General features: G+C 35.0%; 1 protein-coding gene across 37 annotated transcripts in view; it reads left to right on the top strand.

The window, feature by feature from the left end:
* The window catches only part of LOC100118566 (coiled-coil domain-containing protein AGAP005037), a 1,551,999-nt gene that overhangs the window by 104,785 nt on the left and 1,429,945 nt on the right, over positions 1-17,269 (top strand). The window lies entirely within an intron of this gene.

Genomic DNA, 17,269 nt, shown 5'->3' with positions numbered 1-17,269 from the left:
GGATAATATTTGTAGATTTTTCTAGTCTTTGCGACAATATATATATATATATATATGCGTGAAAGTTGTTTCATTGATCAGTCTGCTCAAATCTTTCGATATAGTATGATCAGTAAATCATAAACATTTTGTACGATAATATTCCTATAAGTTTATGTGTAATATTTTTCTAATATAGTATTTGACGCAGAAAATCATAGTGTCAAAGTAACTAAACTTTGGAAGGCAGTGTAAGTTAAATATATATATATATTTATTTATACAGCCGGGAAAATAGCCGGGAAAGTGGTTCCGATTCCTCAGTCTGCTCTGAACTTTAGAAGTGGCCAGTTCGGAAAAATTATAATAATTTTGTACGATATTATTCATATACATATCTGATATTTATCAACGCAGTCCGCGCATGCGTACCAATATGTATAGATAGCCGGAAAAATTGTTTTGATTGCTCAGTCTGCTCTGGCCTTTGAAATTTGAAGATCTTCAATTTTTATTTTGCTTTGTATTGTCATATTATCTTTGGTCTTGTATATAGTTATTCATTTGAACTTTTTGTGCTAGAAACTGGTTGTGACTGTCGACTTTATGGGTTCAGTAGAGGGACGCTGTTCGCTTCTGCGATCTTTGAGACGGGTCTGAAATTGTTACCCTTAAGTCTACGTTGTTACACAGTTTATAGGACTTCAAAAAATTCAAATGAGATAAGAATAATACTAATAGATATAAATATGTCAGTTATTGAGAAAAGACCCAAAAATTTTAAGGTTATAAATTTAAAGATCCAAAACTGTTAAGGCCCACAAATATTTGAGGCCCAAAAATTTTAATGCCTAAAAATTTTAAGGTCCAAAAATTGTAAGGTTCAAAATAATATTCTAGATTTTAAGTTATTGGGAAAGATGTGAAAGGCTTCACGGCACACGGGGACATTAAGCACTTTAATATAATAGTAGATAGTAGAAGTAGATTTTTAGTTTCTTTACTGCATTGCAGGAAGCAAAATTTAATATTTTGTTTTACCTATAGACTCTTTAAATCTCTTATTTGAAGTTGAACATTCTTCAATAAATGTTTCACGTAACTGATTTTTCTCTACATTTAAGAGAAAGGTAGCTACTTCTTTTGATGCGCTTTGGCCTGACTAATGTTATATAATAAGTCATCATCTAATTTATTGTGGTCAAAAGTATAAATATTTTTTTTCGATTTCTTCAATAAATTTATTAAGTTGTGAAGAGTCCTTGCTTAATTAATGTTTTTCTAAATCAGAAGTCACATCCAGTTTCTTCATAAACGTATGACATAATAGTACTCCTTAAACTACGGCTTTTTGCTCATTTTTGGCGCGCTGATATTGAATTAGTAAAATTGACTATTCTCGTCAATTTATTTGCTGCATAAGCATTAATTGTTTCTTCTAGTGTTAAATCTACCGGGATTCTTAAAAATAGCTTATCAGTTCTTTTTATACCAAAGAATCCCTTTTTGAATTCAGCTGCAAGTTTTGGATGAGTCTCATCAACTTTTAATAAGTTATTATGGTATTTTAGTAACCAACGAGAATAATTAATACCTTTAATTTTTTGAGTTTAAAAATTTTTATCACCTCTACTAATCTGTCTTCAATATAAAGAATATATATTCTAAGAAATTTTCTAAAATGTAGTACTTGTAAACCTACAGCAACAAGAGGGTGTAAGCGTTTGCACCTATTAAAGTGTTTCCCGCTAATAAAACCATTGATATAATTGAGGGTTTTGGTTAATAATAATAACAAAATGATAACAAATAATTAATAATAATAATAATAATAATAATAGTAATAACATTAATTATTATTATTGTTGTTGTACTATAATCAATACAAATAATAAATACAATAGTGCCAGATCTTTATATTACACCACGACGTCGTATGCGCACTTTTGCAAAATTATTTAGCAGGTCCGCCGCCATTTTGTTTTTCATATAACTACAAACTATGCTTTTATAAAATTGCATAGTGCATTGAATTGAGGTGGATTAGAAATCGATAAAAAAATAAGAAGAAATGCAGACGATACTAGTCGGCTTATTCACGAAATTCAGCAACTTTATGTTAATTTTTTCGATACTTGTCGCCCACCTAGACCTCTGCCATTTTTTTACTGCTTAATAATCATGTAAGGAATCCCTAGCCAAAATGGCATAATTAAACCTTATGATGTCACTTTACATAATTATTTTGCAACTTACGGCACCTCTGCCGCCATTTTGTTCCCCACCTATGCTTCTGCCAATTTTTTTCCGAGTTTCTCTTGTTTCAAGGAATGCTTGTGTGAATTTTTAAGCTTGTACCAGATGACGACCGTGATTCGCAAAATTTACCTGTTTGATTGCACGCTCACGCATATATACCCCACTAGGACTTCTGCCGAGCGGGCTATCGACTCTTTGATACTGATCGACTCTATATCAAAAGAGAACAGGCTTAACACGACTTATCACGACTGTTTTTAGATGGCCGGCTTTCGGACTATATGTAGGCGGCGGGGGTGCAATAAACTTCAGGTAGCGGACCTCTCGGTTTGAGTCTCTCATGACTGCGTCTGTATACCTGTATGTCTGCATGCTGGTGTGCGTGTACTATACTGTGTGTGTTTAGATGCATATTTTCGTTGTATACTAACAGACTGTAATTTTTCTAAATGAATAAAGATGATTGACTCGATTCAATTAACTAGTAAAAAAATTTTGAATGAATAAATTAAGTGATAAAATGTTTCTAAGAGAAATTGTTAAAACGACTTGCTGTAGCCTTGTTTGCGACACAGACGTACGTTTGGTTTTCAACAGGTCTTCCAGACTAAACAAATTGTAATGTTATTATTGGCTAATGTGAACGTAAAAGGAAATAATGTTGCATAGATATTTGTGAATGATATAACTGGGATGCGTAGCATACATAGACTGTGTTGGTATGATAATTGCAATTATATTGTGCGTGTTAAGTTTTCGTTGCACAAGAGTGAAATTGTTAGTAATTGACGTAAATCGTTGCGCGTCCTGGAACAACCGACTCGGGTCTGACGTAGCCAACCAAGCCGGACGACTTTTATGTCTTGACGGAGGCGAGTTAGTAGTTTAATATCGCGTACAGAGTTTTTTCCAACATCTGAAAAAACTCCCCAGATCAGTTCTCAAGGGTGCACATCCCCGGGTGCACTATGTTAACCGTATGATGATTAGAATATTTAAAACAATATTCTATTCCTGTGTAGAATCGTACCAGCTTCGCAGTACAATCAGGAACAGTGTCCTCCTTTGCACGCAGCGTGGAGCACGTGACGTCTCTCGGCTTCTCTGGAGGAAGATCGGTGTGTAAGCTGAGAGGATGCAAAATGTACTGACTGCTGCTGCGCGTGGCGCGAGCATGCTGAGAGAGACGTACTTGACAAGATAAACTCAGTAACGAGTTTGCATATACGCAACACTATTACTTAGTGTTATGACGCGCAGACGCGCCCGAAGAAACTCGAGCAGCTCGAGTCTGTATGAGAGAGAGAGAGAGAGAGAGAGAGAGAGAGAGAGAGAGAGAGAGAGAGAGAGAGAGAGAGACCGGAGCGAAGAAGTAGGCGTGGCTACACTGCCAAACGCTCGCTGCCGCAGCTCGCTGCTTACACTCGTACCTACAAAAATTAAAATTTGAGGTGCCAGGCCCTGATGTTTAGAGCAGACACGTACAACACTGTCTTGGCTCCCCTCTCCAACTCAGTGCTTTGATATGGATGTTGCATTACATTAATGGAGTTTTACTTCTGGGGCATTCTCTGTCAAATCAGCCACCCCACCCTCACACTTCAATTTTTAAGATAAATTAACGTTATTGGGCTTAAAATTTTCGTTGAAGCTTCTAGTTTTTAGTACTGTATGGCATATGTGAATCTTTTAAAATGGCGGACCAGTAATGGCTGCCAAAAGGAAGAAACTACTCAATCAAAGCCGTTATTTGTATTCTGATTCGTATAAAAATAACAAATTGCTTCTTACAATTCACTTTTTTAATGTAATTTAGGTCGCTGATTATAAATCTATTCTTAGTTTTCAAATTTTCAAGATGGCAGATCCAAAATGGCGGCTGAAAAATGTAAAAATAATTTTATATCGACAGTTTGAGTCGGGTATGAATATAAGTGTTTTCGGGGTCGCTGATTACGAATTTATTATTTATTTTTGAAATTCCAAGATGGCGGATCCAAAATGCCGGATAAATAGTGCAAAAATCGATTTTTTTTTCGAAATTTACAGTTGGGTATGAGTATAAGTGTTTTTGAGGTTGCTGATTACGAATTTGCTATTTGTTTTTTGAAATTCCAAGGTATCAGATCTAAGCTACCAAAGGAAACTACTGTTCTTATAGGAATACACCATTTTTTACCTGTATATTATTTCTTGAATAGCAGGAATAAGATTTGCTGTTACTTCATGTATAATTTATGTCAAAACTCGTTTTGTGCCGTCGGCATTAGCGTTATCCAGTGTGCACCACTAGGAGGTTGCGCGATCGGTCTTGCACATTACTTGGCCCTTAAAAGGGCCGGTTTTTCACGTTCGGTATTAATATTTACTTATTTTAATTATCTGCATACATTGACCATTGAATTCCTCCCTCTTCCTTTGAATATCTTTTTGCAAACGTTTCTTTGGTCATCAACGATAAATCCATGTTGTTTTGAAATTTCAGGTACGGCTTTGGCCGCTTCAAATCTTCTGTTTAATTTTCTTTGCATTTTTGCGTGATACTTCTCATCAAAGTAAAAGCCATTAATGTTTTGAAAGTGCTTTCTAGACTAATTAAAAAGTGCTTCAGATGTTAGAAGAGCATCATTTGGCTTTGCAGTTAGACTGGCCTTGTAAGCTTCTCTTTTGAAATTCGCACCAATACCATCATACGCACTTTTACCATGAGCAGTTGTAAAATAGTGCCATTCAGCTATCACATCAAAATCTTGCTTGTTATAAATCAAATTTGCTATCTCAAATTTATTTTTAAAGTGTTGCTTGTCTCCATCGCTTACGTAAATAACTTTTTTCACATTTTTTTTTATTTCAGGTATTAACTGTTGTTGAATACTATATACGGCAGCAGTATCATGTTTTTTGCTGTTTGATAAGAAAACATTACTCTTATGTTTTAATTCACCATCTTCTTTATTATAATAAATGGCAGGGAAAACTGTGCACTGATCATTATTGAAATGAAATGCTTGAGAAGCATCTTGACAAACGTAACAGTAATTTTCTGCGAAATCAAAGATAACTAAAACTTCAATTTCCTTAAGATTCTCTTTTTTTTTCTTTAACAAAAAGTGATTGTTGTTGTGATAAAAATGAATGGGATTTGAGAATTTTCAATTTATTATCAAGTTCTGTTAGAAATTCATCTAATTTAACGACACTCTTTAAAAGTGTTGACCGATCATTTCCCGACCATGTAGCGTACTCAACATGTGAAATGCATTTGTCATATAATAGTGTACGCATATGTTCTGAAATATTTGTTGTGCCAGGACATTTGTCATATTGATCAATGGAGCATTTCGGACTCGGATTTTCACAAGACATATTTTTTAAGCAATCTCGATAATCTGATAGCGGTAAATTTGTATCTTTAGTTAGATTTTTAAAATCAATGGCATCTAACATGAACTTTACATTTTGGTGTATTGTGCATACACACACCGAATGGGTCCCAGAAGCTCCAGGAAGTATACAAAATTTTGGTCTGAGCTTAGCAAAGGTACTAAAACCTATGTCACAATCAGGATGTGATTGTTTAAACAATCTGTACAAATCAGATAAATTTAAAAGTAGTAAACGTTTCTGCTGATGTACACGCTCACCCTCGATATTGACTGAAACAAACTCTTTTGTACTAGATGTAAGTCTTCCATTCATATCACTTGTATAGAAATAAAATACTTCATCTATAGTATTTTTTGGAGATTTTTTCCTGCTTTCATGGTTGTATTAGGTAAGATACCTTGTTGTGATTTAATTTTTTTAGCTTTGGCAGCCAAATACCGCGTTGCATCGAATTCTTTTGCTAATTTTCTAGCAGACCATGTTGATGGAGCTATTCAGAATTTGAAGCCTTAAAGGATCTGTGTTGCTTAGATTAGAAAATTTGTCTTTAAGTCCATCAAGCATCTCTTCCAATTCCATTTCTCTCTGTGATTTTTCTCGATTATCTTTTTCAGGATCAAAATCTGCACTGTCATTTAAAGACGTTGTAGATCGTCCAGAGTCTCCCTATGAATCGTAGAATCATTTGATTCGTCCAAGGACATACTATTATTACCATCAGTTTTATCTTTAAATTTTTTTACACATTTAGAGCAAACCTTACTATTCTCAGATAAATCAGGATACTCTTTTAGCATAGATTTCGGTATTAGTCTCAAAAATTTACCAATGTGACCTTGCTCATCGGGTTTTTTAAATGGATTGGCGCATCTGCCCGAATGGAGTCTTTTTGGCATTGTGATAAGAATGTAGTTTTATTGAAAGAAGACATCGTATTAAAAAAAAAGGTTAACCTCTGTCAAAAGCTTGTAATTTACTTTTTCTGAACTACTGCAAAATTATTAACGAACAACTATTATAAGAATATACTTAGTTAATTCAACTTTTTTTACATACTTATTTTTATAAATCAATTACATTTTATATAAAATTTAGCTTTAAAAATCTGTGATTTAACATTTGCATAGACCGCATACAATGTTATGTCGATATTAAACAGTTTTAATTGGAAAATTTCTTTTAAAGCAAAGCAGTATCAACGTAAAGCAAGTAAAAATAGTAATGCAAACACTTAAACTTTCTATTTTCACAATTTTAACTTTTCACTGCCTGCTTATACACTGTCGTAGTTGATTTGAAGCAATTTAATACCATTTTTCAGATTAATCTAACAATGAGTTGGGGCAATAATAAATATAAAAATGAAAAGTAATAGCGCTTAATTTTTTGAGCCACACTTAATTTAGTCGATTTACTTTAAATTTGTATGCCTACACTTTTAGTATTGTAATTACAATTTTCAATTTAAAATTGCAAAATTAATTTATCTAAATAATTTGAGTAAACAAATTTAAACATTTTAAAATTGTTACTTTACATTCATGCTTATTATTAAGGATTTGGGTAAGATTCGCATACATTTATATAGATTAGTTTAGTTCTTGTTACAAATAAATATTTTTTTTTTGTTTAAAAAAAGTGTATTATTGAATTTTGGATCCGCCATCTTGGAATTTCAAAAAACAAATAGCAAATTCGTAATCAGCAACCTCAAAAACACTTATACTCATACCCAACTGTAAATTTCGAAAAAAATCGATTTTTGCATTATTTATCCGGCATTTTGGATCCGCCATCTTGGAATTTCAAAAAATAAATAATAAAATTCGTAATCAGCGACCCCGAAAACCCTTATATTTATACCCGACTCAAACTGTCGATATAAAATGATTTTTACATTTTTCAGCCGCCATTTTGGATCCGCCATCTTGAAAATTTGGAAACTAAGAATAGATTTATAATCAGCAACCTAAATTACATAAAAAAAGTGAATTGTAAGAAGCAATTTGTTATTTTTATACGAATCAGAATACAAATAACGGCTTTGATTGAGTAGTTTCTTCCATTTGGCAGTCATTACTGGTCCGCCATTTTGAAAGATTTACATATGCCATACAGTACTAAAAACTAGAAGCTTCAACGAAAATTTTAAGCTCAATTGTGGGTGACTGATTTGACAGAGAATGCCCCATATATATATATATATATAACGCCTGTGCGGTTGCATTCGTGCACTCATACAGACGACGTATATTGCATCCGATTGCGACATTGCACTACCGAGCGCCGAAAATCGGATCGAGTGCTCTGACCTCTGTGTCAGCACTCCTCGCGCGCGAACCACGACTGCAAAGCGTACGCGTGAATCCTTAGTGTGGCGAATGCTGATTTAACTACCGCGATCTTCTTCATCTAAATTTCATAACTGCTTGCATCGGCACCGAAGCTTTAAAAACCATGAAGTCGATCCACGCAGTGCCTTTTTGCGTAGTGACTTACTCCCTGTCGGTTACGACTGATTTTAAGGTGAAGCGGCGGTGTTTGCTAGTGTTTGTGTTTGGAGTGTGCTAAATCCGTCCCTTGGCATAGCATACACCGGAGAGCCCTTTGAATACAGATCTTTACCACAGAGATAAGTACAAGCTAAGTTGACAATTGATCATCTTATTTTAAATTGCCACGTGAACGCGTGTAGATCTTAACAGTCAATATCTACCACAAAGGGTGTTTAGAACCATCTGAAGTGCGCAGGTTTATAACAATTGTAAGTTGTTAAGATAAATTATAAGTACATTACAATTATAGGGAAATAAGACTAATCTTGTTAAAATACTACTGTAAAACGACAACATCCGAAGCTTATAATACAATATCAAAACTCCGTCAATTCTGTATACCAAACCTCTGTGAAGTGCTCTGGGCCAATAAAAACAAAACAATTAATATAACTAAAAACCTTGTGTATTAAATTGCTAGTAATAATTAGACCTTAATTGGAACAAATAAATTCAAATCAGTTACGCAGTCACAACGTGCAGGTACGATACAGGTGGACGAACCATCAGTGTCCACCACAAGGTGAGTTAAACGGACATAGCGCTGAGTCCGCAGGACACAGAAGTGTCGTCACAAGCAACTTGCCTGCAACGACCGCAAGTACAGCGGACACTCCCACGTCCGCCAAACGCAGTCGCGAACGGAACACCGTCCGTACACAAATACGCGTCCGCGCAGACGAGTAGCGCAGGACGTACTCAATTCCATAGTCCGCGTGTAACTCTAGTAACAGAAGGCTCACGAGCCAAAGGCTAGTTCCCGTTATTTAAATAATTATTTGTAAACTCACACAGCCTGTCCTTATACCAAGTACGGTCTTTACTCAAAGTAAACGTACCGAAATATACGTAAACGTACCGAAACGTGCATGAACATACCGGAATGCTTATAAACGTAGTTAAAAATACAATAAGATACACACAAAAAGATACAGAATACATTCACTGAATCTTCTATAATTTTTGCATGTACGTTTTTGTATATTACTAAAAGATTCGATACACTATGAAACGTTTTCGTACGATTAGGTACGTTTACGATAGTTGAGTGCAAATTTTAACACTAATATACGCATTTTGTATGGAAACGTACTGAAAGATATATAGCAGCATACAGGAATTGAATTGAAAGCTACAATTTTTATATTACCATTTGGAATGTTGTTGATACAGTTGCGATGAATTAATTTATAACTACTGCGAGTTCAAAAACAAAAGATTTTCGAACACAATTAAAATAAGAACTCCAGTAGAAATATTTTGAACTCATAAAATGACTATCTAATTTAAAATAGAAGAAGACGAGACAAGCATCGCCAGGACAGCCGAAAGCAGCCAGAGGACCGCGTCGGTCGCACGACCATTGTAAGTCTATCTTACTCAGGCTGAGTCCTAATCTTTGTTCGAGCGTGCCGCGAAAAGTGTGAGTGTGTGAGCGTGAGTGAGAGAAAAGTGATTATCGTTGCATTAGTGTGTGAATCGCATGGGCAAGGAAATGCGGGAATCGTGAGCGGCAGAGAAGCGCGGCCGGACTGCCGATCGCGGACAGAAAGCCGCACGTGACTAAATTCGAGGAATTGCGCGCGTGTTGGCCTAAGAAGGGGAAGTGGTGCAGCGGTCGGAGAGGCGCCGCGGGCTCGGCGGAGGCCTGCTTCGTCGGCGGGCCGAAGATCAGGCCACGAGAGTGAAGGAATGAGAGAGCGTGCGAGCGCCACCGGGCATCCCCGTTGCAGAGAAGCGAGCGGAGGCAGCAAGCCTCGCGAGTGTGCAGCGTGAACGTGTATGCGTGCGTGCGGCGAGTACGAGTGGGCGACGAAGCTGATCTACCGGAGAAGTTTTACAAGAGAGAGTAATAAACGAAATTGTAAACGAATTAAGGAGTTGTGATTTATACCGTCGCACACCACGGAAATCCTGAACCGTGGAATTCTCGCGGAACTCCCTCCAAGTTTAAACTTAACAAATTATAGTTTCAAGGTTTCGAGACGGGGCTGGAAATCGAGTTTTTCACCCCAGATTGGCCACGTCATATTATTAAAGAAATTTGTAGTGCTAATTATTTAAAAAACTAAATATATTGTTTGCTTACTTTTTTGTCTATATGATGTTCTTCATATATCCCCACTTTTATTCTTGTATCTTTTCAAATATCAATAGTAATATAAATTAGGTACTGGTACTATAAACCCTTCTTCATCTATATTTGAGTAGACGCAAATACATTTTATGTCATTAGTTGGTACTGCTATAACTGTCGTATTATTAGGACATGCAACTTTTTTCAAAAAATGATAGCTATCGAGGTTATGAGGTAAACCTTTTATATCTTCACAAATCGTTACTTCATTTTTCGATTCAATATCTACTATAAATTCGTGAATTTTTATTGTCCTGTTATCTTTTAATAAAGCAAAAGAATCATCAGAGCGAAGATTGGGTCTTAAACATGATGCATATAGACATCCATCTTTCACCATTCTATAATATACTCTACTATCTTCTGATACAGCAAATTGAATAGCTTTTTCTTGACTTATTTTTAATTCTTTTCCAGAATATGTTATATTCATTAATTTATAACTTTTTTTCACTGGTATTTTTTTTATAGTAACACAATAGTTTCGAATAATTTCACATGCAGTTGGATAAACTTTCTTATCGAGCACAAAAGTACTTGAATTAATGTTAAGAAATCGCAAAATTTGCAAAATCACTCCTTTTTCACAATGAATTGCCTGTAACAATTGATGATTTCCAGATTCAAATGCAAAGGTGGAATGAGACCAAAGCGGACCCCAATTGTAAACACTTTTTACTAAATGCAACAATTGATGCATATTGTAAGTCATAGCAGTCTTTCCAAAATATTTTTGCGGTTTGAATGCAAATATGTGCAACATTTCATCTGCTCTGTCCAAGTTAGCTTCATTTATATCTGTTTGTAAGCAAATGTATAAACTTTCTACAAAGAAAGTCCAGTAGTGAAGCATTTCACTACTGATTTTAGAAGCTAGAATTGGGACGCTATAATATCTGATCCAATTTTCCCACTCCCGTGCTTTCTAATAGTTTCTGTCTGTAAATGGTCTAGACAAGCAACTTACAACATCTGGAACCTTGATACTTTTGATTAAATCATCAATAAGATGCATATCGCATTTATCAAGCAGATAATTAGTAATTTGCTTCGCAACTCCAAGCAAGCAGCAATGCATGTAGTCCGGTACAAAACCGTTGATAATATCAAAATGTGGTAAATTAATCAGAGGTGATACAGATTTGATGCCATACATAGGAGTTGGATTTTCCATACATCCTACTTGTAATATGTAATCTATTGTCGTATCCTTATCTCTTTCTCTAGGTGTCTCAAATAATATAGGATACCTCATACTACCTCCACACCATTCACCAGGATGTTCACACCAATCACAACCAAAGTGAGCATTAAATTGCTTCTTTCCGAGAACAGGAGCTCTAGCAATCGTGTCGACACAGCAAAGTAGTACGAATAATTTTAACTTTCTCACTTCTCCTTGTATGGTACAATTAATACCGTCACGGAATAAGCTGTTAATTTGATTACACCATAAAAAGCATGTTACAATTTTGCTAAATCGTTCTTGAACAGGAATTTCATGTACCATTAGATGCACAGGCCAAATTGAATATTTTGAGCATTTAAATACTGGAACACCATCGGTATTCAGCGTTAATGTTACATAGCGATCCCTGTCTTCTTCAGGAAGTGCCGATACAAAGTCACGACGCATTTTACCATCAAAAATATCTTTCATATGATTTTCTTCATAAACTCTTTCTTTCACAACATAATTATAACAATCCTCATGACTGCTGATAATATCAGATATTGATTTTGAGGTATCAAGAACTGCAAATAAATTTTCACACGATGGAGTAGATAGATCTGTTTGATTTTGACAAATATTGCAAACCACCTTTTCATCAACTTCACCTAATTTTCCAAGGCAATTTCCACATTTTGGACAGCACCCATATAATTCAGTGTTATTGTACGGATTTAGAATTATATCTAACATATATCGTGATTCCGGTAATATAGGTTCAGCAAAAATAGCATTAATCAATCTGAACATATTCGACATTTCTGTTTGACATGTATGATTCATTAAACAAAATTTTAAAAGCATTAACAGTAGCTCGCCTCTGCTTATATTAACAGGTGTCGTAATTGTGTCAAAAAATCCTTTTGTGTTCATCAAATCTTTTAAGTTTTTTATTTTTTGTTTTTTCATTTCATCATCAAAATAAAACTCTGAATCGTTTCCAAATAAATCTTCTGGTAGATGAAAATTTCTATCATCATCAAGATTACACATCGAAATATCCTGAAAAAATTAATTAAATATAGAATTTATGTAATTGAATGTATATTATGATAAGTAATTCAAGAACAATTAAGTACTTTAAACTATTTATTTGAACTAAATTATAAGTAGATTAAACATTTTAAACTCGAGTAATTGCTCTATGCCATGTTTTATTCTAAGAATAGCAATTTTAAATGCGCTTTATGCAACTTTTATATTAAAGATTGGAATAAAATAGATTAATTTGGACTCGATATGATAAAATATTCATGAATTTGATTTTAGCAAAATTTAAAAAAGCTAATTATATTCACATTATCAGGGTGCAGATTTGGTTCGTTTTCGGTAGTTCTACTTTCGTGTATAACAACATCATTATCCGCAGGATATATTCTAGGATTTGCGTTATTATCAATAAAAGGATTTATTTCTTCAGCAATATGGATAGACCATACTCACCTCCTTCAACATGCGAGCAGCTCTCCTCTGGTGGGTCTCCCACTTCAGAGCATAGGGAAAGCTTTTGTCCAATCAACAGATATTACCAGGTGGATCAGAGTTCGTTATCGTTCTTCGTATGTGCTTGTCTCCTGATTTATTAACCTCGGGTCACGAATTCCTCGCGTTCGCGCTCTAACCCTTCGCGGACCGTTTCATTGGCTATATGACATCGGAAGACATTGAAAGATATGAGATATGGCCTACGAAGAATATAGATTAAGAAGAAAGTCAGATGGTTAAAATGAAGCAAAATAACACATCGAGAATAAAGAAGAGGAAGTTACCAGTATCACCAACCAAAGCAAGTGACAGAAGAGAGCAACAACCAAGTAGCAGAGAACCTGACGATAGATGGCGCATATTGTAGGACGAAAATTTGCGAGCTAAGCTGACAAAATAAGGGAATAAAAATTTAGAATAGATGGATACAATGCGAAAAGAAGCGAGTAAAGTGTAAAAGGTATTAGGGCAATAAAGATCATGATGGAAACTAAAAGAAACAAGGAAAAGGAATAGCCAAGAATAGATTCTGATATAAATAAGAGAAAATGTAAAACTTTTAGCGTAGAAAAATCGGAAAGCACGTTGATTATAATGGGAATAGGTGGAGCAAGAAAAAAGCTTAACTACAAAAATAATAATACATATTCATGAAAATATATACAGACAGCACCATAAGAAATAAAGGGCATTGGTGATAAGAGATTGTATGATAGATCAGGGAAATCTCATATAAATAGGGACGGGAAAGAGGAGTAACCAGAAACTTAAGCGATGAGGTAGTGAATAAGGAGGATAGCACATTGCTAAATTTATGTAAGGAGTTGGGCATGGTATTGCAAAATGAAAGCGTAGAAAGAGATTAGAAAGAGAAACAAATAGTTGCAGAGTGTGGAAACCATGGAGTGCTCGATCTGGTTGTAGAATGTGAAAACTTAAGAGGAAGAATGGTTAAGAAGTTAACTATTAGGCAAAAGATAGAATAAGATCAACTGAAAAGAAGGGGCCGAAAAAAGAGTCAAATATTTTAATCACTAAATTTTAATTCAAAACAACAGGTATTTTCACTGATTTTTGCAAGTTAGGAGATCAATTTTGCGTGTTAATGAACAGCGTCAAAGACAATGGTCAATAAACTTTTTATGTGAAAGTTTTGTTTAAAATATCGGGACATAGTTCTAAAATCACCTGTTTATTAATTAGGATGCTTGAATCTGACGATCATATTTCATTTTTGAATCCATAATAAGTGATGGATTTGTGTTGGATATAGACGAAATAAACGCACAGCTAGAAACACCTACTGTAAAAATCAGTACAGTCGGTTATCGGTAGTTCGGTAAGTGATTTCTGGATTATTGTATTTAATAGTCTGAAAAAGTGGAATCTTTTTTTTATTCTCTCCATGTAGATCTAGTAAAAACGTTCCGCAAAAAGCTAAAAAGCTAAAGTTTGCAGAAGTATCCAATAATTCATATAAGTGTATGATTTGCACGGAAAGGCTAAAAAAAGTAAATAAAATGATTTGAAGTCAGTACACTCATATAAAGCTCATAGTAAGACGGTCGAATGCGTGATTCGTACTAAACAACTGCAAAATTGTAAGAATGTCACCTGCTCCGGGGCTTGGGGGTTTTTCAGGTATTGCAAAATTTCTTAGACTTGGCGTATGTATGAAAAAATTTATAATAACTCTTATAAGGATTCGATTCGTTCTGCAGGGCTGGAAGAGCGCATAGAAATCGTTGTCCCCCTTGATAGCACAAAATGATTTAATAACGGTTTGCGTTTTTTCAAATAACACCGGCACACAAAATAAAAAAAGTTGTCTGCGCGAGAAATCAGACCTATCTATCTTTATGTTTTTCGGGTCGCTGAATTCGAATATAAGGTCAGTTAGGCCCCATCACGTCAGGGTCAAGGTCAGTTGGAGGTCAAATTAAGAAGAAAAGGTTTAAAAAAATTAAAATGCCATTCATTTATGTTTTTTTGGTCGCTGAATCTGAATCTGGGGTCAGTTTTACCCGATCACGTCAGGTTCAAGGTCAGTTCGAGGTCAAATTGGGAAGTAACGGTTAAAAAAATTAAAATGCTATATATTCATGTTTTTTTGGTCGCTGAATCCAAATCCGGAATCAGTTTGGCCCCATCACGTCAGGGTCAAGGTCAGTTCAAGGTCAAACTGAGAAGAAACAGTTTAAACCGATTAAAATGTCATATCAAAACTTGGTATTGAAATAGCCAATCAAAATGTAAACTGGGTGCCACAAAAAGTTTGCAGTAGATGTTATACGATGGTAGCACGCTGGGAAAGAGATAAAACAGAAAGAAACTTGAAATTTACAAAAGCAATGATATGGTCTTCTCCAACGTGTCAAAATGACTGCTATTTTTGTATGACTAATACCAAAGGTTTTAACACGGCTACTAAATTTATAATTGTATACGCAGACGTTTCTTCAGTAGTGAAACCTGTGAGAATAGAAGTCAGGGATAAAACTGTTAGTATCGAACCCATGGATGTGGACCGCTCAGGCGAAGTAGAAGAAATGCAAGTTGATGAGTCCTGTGACGAAGAAGGTTCTGAGGTTGAAAAAGAATCTGACGAAGAATCCTCAAACGAAGAATACCTGCCAGCTAGTACAAGAAAAGCTCCAGAAACCTTTAACCAAGAAGAGTTAAGTGATCTTATTCGAAATTTAGGATTACCTAAAGATGGAGGAGAATATCTAGCGTCATTTCTTAAAACGAAAAATCTGTTAGCAAAAGGAACAACGGTCTCTTTTTATCGAGATAGAGAAAAAGAATTTAGGAATTTTTTTACGAACGATGATGAGAATTCGTTGGTATATTGTAATAAAACCGAATACGTATAAAGACGAGGAATGGAGACTTTTTATTGATTCGTCAAAACGAAGTCTGAAAGCTGTTCTGCTTCATAACGGAAACAGGTTTGCATCCATTCCCATAGCTCACTCGACTAAGATGAAAGAGACTTATGAAAATTTAGAAATTGTATTGGAAACGATAAAGTACTTGGAACATTAATGTAAAATTTGTGTTGATCTTAAAATTGCAACCATGATCTTAGGACAACAATCAGGTTTTACTAAAAATCCCTGCTTCTTGTGTTTATGGGATAGTAGAGACAGGGTAAATCACTACGTTAAGAAAGTATGGCCAACTAGAACACATTTTGAACCAGAATCGAGGAACATTATACGTAAGCCATTGATTGACCCATCAAACTATCTGCTACCACCACTTCATATCAAACTTGGCCTCATGAAGCAGTTCGTCAAAGCTCTGGATAAAGATGGCGATTGTTTCCAGTATTTGGGAGAAAAGTTTCCCGCAATAAGTGAAGCTAAATTAAAATAAGGTATTTTTGATGGTCCTCAAATTCGTACTCTAAACATTTATCACAAAAATAAACGACACAGAAAAAGCTGCATGGCAAAGTTTTAAAACTGTTCGTGAGACCTTTTTAGGAAATAAAAAGAGTGAGAACTATCAGGAACTAGTTGAACAAATGTTGGAGAATTTCAAAAATTTGGGTTGCTTGATGAGTTATAAAATGCATTTCTTACATTCCCATCTTGATTACTTCCCTCTTAATCTAGGAGATGTCAGTGAAGAACAGGGAGAACGATTTCATCAAGATATAAGTGTAATGGAGAATCGATACCGAGGAAGATGGAATGTCAACATGATGGCAGATTTTTGCTGGACACTGAAGAGAGACATTAACATAAACAAATAACAAAAAGAGAAAAAGAAACCGATTGCATAGGTCATTTGAAGTAAAAAAGAGTTCGTTACAAGAGAAAAAAGGAGTAAAGAAAGACATCGAGAGTTACTAAGCTAGTGGAAAGAAAGCAAAATAAGAAAAAAATATAAACGAAAGCAACTTTTCTCTGTACACAAGGAAGATATTATGTGATTAAATAAGATTTTTTACAATTTTTCGGTATCTTTTTCCATTTTTGGAAAGTTTTTATATGACATTTTAATCGGTTTAAACTGTTTCTTCTCAGTTTGACCTTGAACTGTCCTTGACCCTGACGTGATGGGGCCAAACTGATTCCGGATTTGGATTCAGCGACCAAAAAAACATGAATATATAGCATTTTAATTTTTTTAACCGTTACTTCCCAATTTGACCTCGAACTGACCTTGGACCTGACGTGATCGGGTAAAACTGACCCCAGATTCAGATTCAGCGACCAAAAAAAC

The sequence above is a fragment of the Nasonia vitripennis genome (assembly GCF_009193385.2).
Source record: "Nasonia vitripennis strain AsymCx chromosome 1 unlocalized genomic scaffold, Nvit_psr_1.1 chr1_random0005, whole genome shotgun sequence".
Taxonomy (NCBI): domain Eukaryota; kingdom Metazoa; phylum Arthropoda; class Insecta; order Hymenoptera; family Pteromalidae; genus Nasonia; species Nasonia vitripennis.
This window is presented reverse-complemented; position numbering and strand designations above follow the sequence as displayed.